Genomic DNA, 6351 nt, shown 5'->3' on the forward strand with positions numbered 1-6351 from the left:
GAATGTTGCACCCGAGTACCAGGGGACGAAAACTGAGACACATTTGAACACGTTTCCTGATCACACGGTGGATCATACTCTGGGTTCCACATGCATGTTTTAGCTGAAGGAAGAATCCCTTAAACCTGGAGAGTTGAGACCCATGGAATGGGTACCATGCAATATGACTTCAAAGAGTCTGCATTTGCTAACCGAACCTCACCAATCCTATCACTGCTGCGTTTATGACACTGTACACACGCTTGATTCTCTTTCGGAGACATATAAATCCATAGGTTTTAAGATTCTTACTAGTCAGGTATATTCTTAGTCGTTTAATATGGGGTGTTGAGTCCACTTCGTTGAGCAAGGAGTAGCTCTTGTCTATTACATATTTGGCTTATGGAACAGTATCTGTGCTAATTTCAATCTCTGATTTTATGCCGCACCCCAACTCACCTTTCCCCTTAAGCAAGCATAAGTTGGTTTTCTACATTTGACACCCTGTTCTGTTTTGTAATTCAGTTCCTGTGTAGCCAAGTTTACATTCCGTGTAGTAGTGATATCTTATGATGTTTCTTTTTCTGTGTGACTTATTTCTCTTAGAATCATCATACCTGAATCCACTCATTATGCTGTCACGGGCCTGATGACATAGATTTCTTTGCTGAGTGATATTGCATTGTACGTAAGTACCACAATTTCTTTATCCATTTTTCGCTTTCTGCGATATTGAACCTGTACCGTAAACGAGGTTCTTGTAAACAGAGCCATCCCAAACTTTGGGGAGGCTGTGTCTTTTTGATTATTATTTCCCTAAGCTATACGACCATAAGTGGAAATGCCCTAGGCTCTGTTGCTTGGTATTTTGGATGTTTCAGGAAACACCATACACTTCTCCAGAGTGGCTGTTGGCAATTTACATCCCGCCCATCAGCATAACAAGGCTCCCAGTTCTCCATGGCCTGTCCTGCCTTTCTGGGTTTTACACTTTTTACAGATGACCCTTTTGACCGGGGGGCAGTGAGACTTCATTGTAGTGCAGATTTCCTTTGCAAGCTTGCTTGGTTGGCCAAAAAGGGCGTATGCGTTTTTTCCTGAATATATTCAGGAAAAAACGCATATGCCCTTTTTGGCCAAGTGCATCATTGTGGACATTCTGCCTCTTTTCCTATGCTTTACATGCAATTCCAGTCTACCTCCTGAAATCGGTTTCCTGCAATTCTGCCCCGCTTTCAACTATTCTTGGCTGCCTTACTTTAATATATTTTTGGAAGATGGCTGTCATTTATAACTCTGCAGGTTTGTGAATTACAGTGCCCCTGAGCTCCTTTCTTCAACTCGCTTTCTTGTGAGCTGGCCGCAACACTGCAGGATTGCTTCGGGCCCTAGTGTGGTTCCGGCATGGCATGTTGAGCCTTTGGTTAATTCCTCTTCCTGGTGGGAAATGAGAGTTAAATTTGCCCGTCCAGACACCTCCACCTAGTCTCTCATTGGTTCTCCCTATTCCTGTTCATTTTCCACAGAAATTGCAAACTGGGCCAAACAGGAGGTTAAAGGCACCGACTCTCCAAGTGGGGAGAGTGTTAGTAAAGCGTCTGGAATGTTGCACCCGAGTACCAGGGGACGAAAACTGAGACACATTTGAACACGTTTTCCGATCACACGGTGGATCATACTCTGGGTTCCACATGCATGTTTTAGCTGAAGGAAGAATCCCTTAAACATGGAGAGTTGAGACCCATGGAATGGGTACCATGCAATATGACTTCAAAGAGTCTGCATTTGCTCACCGAACCTCACCAATCCTATCACTGCTGCGTTTATGCCACTGTACACACGCTTGATTCTCTTTCGGAGACATATAAATCCATAGGTTTTAAGATTCTTACTAGTCAGGTATATCCTTAGGCGTTTAATGTGGGGTGTTGAGTCCACTTCGTTGAGCAAGGAGTAGCTCTTGTCTATTACATATTTGGCTTATGGAACAGTATCTGTGCTAATTTCAATCTCTGATTTTATGCCGCACCCCAACTCACCTTTCCCCTTAAGCAAGCATAAGTTGGTTTTCTACATTTGAGACGCTGTTCTGTTTTGTAATTCAGTTTCTGTGTAGCCAAGTTTACATTCCGTGTAGTAGTGATATCTTATGATGTTTCTTTTTCTGTGTGACTTATTTCTCTTAGAATCATCATACCTGAATCCACTCATTATGCTGTCACGGGCCTGATGACATAGATTTCTTTGCTGAGTGATATTGCATTGTACGTAAGTACCACAATTTCTTTATCCATTTTTCGCTTTCTGCGATATTGAACCTGTACCGTAAACGAGGTTCTTGTAAACAGAGCCATCCCAAACTTTGGGGAGGCTGTGTCTTTTTGATTATTATTTCCCTAAGCTATACGACCATAAGTGGAAATGCCCTAGGCTCTGTTGCTTGGTTTTTTGGATGTTTCAGGAAACACCATACACTTCTCCAGAGTGGCTGTTGGCAATTTACATCCCGCCCATCAGCATAACAAGGTTCCCAGTTCTCCATGGCCTGTCCTGCCTTTCTGGATTTTACACTTTTTACAGATGACCCTTTTGACCGGGGGGCAGTGAGACTTCATTGTAGTGCAGATTTCCTTTGCAAGCTTGCTTGGTTGGCCAAAAAGGGCGTATGCGTTTTTTCCTGAATATATTCAGGAAAAAACGCATACGCCCTTTTTGGCCAAGTGCATCATTGTGGACATTCTGCCTCTTTTCCTATGCTTTACATGCAATTCCAGTCTACCTCCTGAAATCGGTTTCCTGCAATTCTGCCCCGCTTTCAACTCCTCTTGGCAGCCTTACTTTAATATATTTTTGGAAGATGGCTGTCATTTATAACTCTGCAGGTTTGTGAATTACAGTGCCCCTGAGCTCCTTTCTTCAACTCGCTTTCTTGTGAGCTGGCCGCAACACCGCAAGACTGCTTCGGGCCCTAATCTGCTTCTGGCAGGGCACGCTGAGCCTTTGGTTAATTCCTCTTCCTGGTGGGAAATGAGTGTTAAATATGCCCGTCCAGACACCTACCTCACTCTCAACCCCTTGGTGATGTGGGTCCTCTGGTTTGTGGCCACCTTTTCTGGGTTCCTCACCTTTCGATGATGTGGCCCCACTAGTGTGAGGACACTCCTGCCTGGTTCTCATCCACGTGGTTATGTGGACCCCCTGGTGAGAGTCTGTTCCTGGCTTTGTTCCTCACCCACCTGTGAGGGAGACCCTCTGCTGATAGGTCACTCCTGCATGGCTGGCACACATTGCCTTGGTGAAGTCAGCCGTGTGGTGGCAGTTGGAGCGTGCTGGGAATCTCCTCCCCCCGGTGATGAGGGCCCTCTTGCGTCAGGCCCTAACTGCTGGGCTCACCAACTTTTCTTAGGGAGCCCAGTGATGCTTTGGCACTCCTCTTAGGATCCCATCTCCATGGAGATGTGGGCCTTCTGCTCTGAGGTCCCAACGGCTGGGTTGTTCACATTTTCATGATGTGGGCTCTCTGGTGTTCACAGAGGCCTGGATCCCATAGCCTCTGTGCTCTTGGCCGCCTGCTGGGAGGTTCCAACTGCTGGATTCCTCACTTTTTTAATTTTTTGGGCCCTCTGTTGTGAGGATCCTCCTGCCTGCCTCACTCCCAGCCCCTTCGTGATGTGTGTCGTCTGGTTTGAGGCCACATGTGCTGGGTTCCTCACCTTTCGATGATGTGGGACCAATGGTCTTAGGAGACTCCTGCCTGGTTCACATCCCCTTGGTGATGTGGGCCCTCTGTTGAGAGTCTGATCCTGGCTGGGTTCCTCACCCATCTGTGAGGTGGGCCGTCTGCTGTGAGGTCACTCCTGCCTGGCTTGCTCACCTCGCCTTGTGGACATGAGCCCTCTGGTGGCACTTGGAGCCTGCTGGGAGCCTCCTCTCCTGGGTGATGAGGGCCCTCTGGCGTCAGGCCCTAACTGCTGGGCTCCCCACATTTTGTGATGTGCGCCCAGTGGTGCGAGGACACTCCAGCCAGGTTCACATCCCCATTGGGATGTGGGCCTTCTGCTCTGAGGTCCCAAAGCCTGGGTTGCTCACAGTTTCATGATGTGGGCTCTCTGGTATTAGTTCACTCCTGCCTGCATCCCATAGCTTCTGTGCTCTGGGCCGCCTGCTGGGAGGTTCCAACTGCTGGATTCCTCACCTTTCTTATTCTTTGGGCCCTCTGTTTTTAGGCTACTCCTGCCTGCCTCACTCCCATTCCCTTTGTGATATGTGTCCTCTGATTTGAGGCCACATGTGCTGGGTTCCGCACCTTTCGATGATGTGACCCCACTGGAGGGAAGACAGTCCTGACTGGTTCCCATCCCCTTGCTGATGTGGGCCCTCAGGTGAGAGTCTGATCCTGGCTGGGTTCCTCACCCTTCTGTGAGGTGGGCCCTCTGCTGTGAGGTCAATCATGCCTGTCTGGCACACGTCACCTTGGCGACGTGGGCCCTCTGGTGGCAGTTGGAGTGTGCTGGGATCCTCCTCCCCTCGGTGATGAGGGCCCTCTTGCCTTAGGCCATAACTGCTGGGCTCCCCACATTTTCTGATGTGCGCCAAGTGAGTGAGGAGACTCTTGCCAGGTTCCCATCCCCATGGCGATATGGGCCTTCTGCTCTGAGGTCAAAACGGCTGGCTTGCTCACAGTACCAAGATGTGGGCCCTCTGCTGTGAGTTCACTCCGGCAAGGATCCCTTATCATCGGTGCTCTGAGCCGCCTGCTGGGAGGTTCCAACTGCTGGATTCCTCAACTTTTTTATTCTATGTGCCCTCTGTTGTGAGGCTCCTCCTGCCTGCCTCACTGCCAGCCCCTTGGTGATGACTGTCCTATGGCTTGAGGCCACATGTGCTGCGTTCCTCCTTTCGATGATGTGACCCCACTCGTGTGAGGACACTCCTGCCTGGTTCCCATCCCCTTGGTGAGGTGGGCCCTCTGGCGAGAGTCTAATCCTGGCTGGGTTCCTCAACGTTCTGTGAGGTAGGCCCTCTGCTGTGAGGTCACTCCTGCCTGGCTGGCACACGTCACCTTGGAGACGTGAGCCCTCTGGTGGCAGTTGGAGCGTGCAGGGCGCCTCCTCCTCTCGGTGATGACGGCCCTCTGGCATCAGGCCCTAAATGGTGGGCTCCCCCCATTTTCTGATGTGCGCCCAGTGGTGCGAGGACACTCCAGCCAGGTTCCCATTCCCATGGGGATGTGGTCCTTCTGCGCTGAGGTCTCAACTCCTGGGTTGCTCACAGTTTTGTGATGTGGGCCCTCTGCTGTGAGTTCACTGTGGCCTGGATCCCATAGCCTCGGTGTTCTGGGCCGCCTGCTGGAAGGTCTAAATGCTGGAATCCTCACGTTTTTTTATATTATGTGCCCTGTGTTGTGAGGCTACTCCTGCCTGCCTCACTCCAAGGCCCTTGGTGATGTGGGTCCTCTGGTTTGAGGACACATGTGCTGGGTTCCTCACCTTAAGATGATGAGGCCCCACTGGTGTGAGGATAATCCTGACTGGGTCCCATCCCCTTTGTGATGTGGGCCCTCTGGTGAGAGTCTGATCCTGGCTGGGTTCCTCACCCATCTGTGAGGTGGGCCCTCTACTATCAGGTAACTCTTGCCTGGGTTGCTCACCTCGCCTTGTTGACATGAGCCCTCTGGTGGCAATTGGACCCTGCTGGGAGCCTCCTCAGCTCTGTGATGAGGGCCCTCTGACGTCAGGCCCTAACTGCTGGGCTCCCCAACTTTTCTTAGTGAGCCCAGTGTTGCTCAAGCACTCCTCTTAGGTTCCCATCCCCATGGGGATGTGGGCCTTCTGCTCTGAGGTTCCAACGGCTGGGTTGATCACAATTTCATGATGTGGGCTCTCTGGTGTTAGTTCACTGTGGCCTGGATCCCATAGCCTCTGTGGTCTTGGCTGCCTGCTGGGAGGTTCCAACTGCTCGATTCCTCAACTTTTGTATTCTATGGGTCCTGTGTTGTGATGCTCCTCCTGCCTGCCTCACTCGCAACCCCTTCGTGATGTGGGTCTTCTGGTTTGAGGCCACATGTGCTGGGTTAGGCAACTTTCAATGACGTGGCCCCACTGGTGTGAGGACACTCCTGCCTGGTTCCCATCCCCTTGGTGATGTGGGCCTTCTGGTGACAGTCTTATCCTGGCTGGGTTCCTCACTCTTCTGTGAGGTAGGCCCTCTGCTGTGAGGTCAATCCTGCCTGACTTGCACACATCACCTTGGCGACGTGGGCCCTCTGTTGGCACATGGAACCTGCTGGGAGCCTCCTGCCCTCGGTGATGACGGCCCTCTAGCATCAGGCTCTAACTGCTGGGCTCCCCACGTTTTCTGATGTGAGCCCAG

The sequence above is a fragment of the Leucopleurus acutus genome, assembly GCF_964270905.1.
Source record: "Leucopleurus acutus genome assembly, chromosome: 4".
Lineage (NCBI taxonomy): Eukaryota > Metazoa > Chordata > Mammalia > Artiodactyla > Delphinidae > Leucopleurus > Leucopleurus acutus.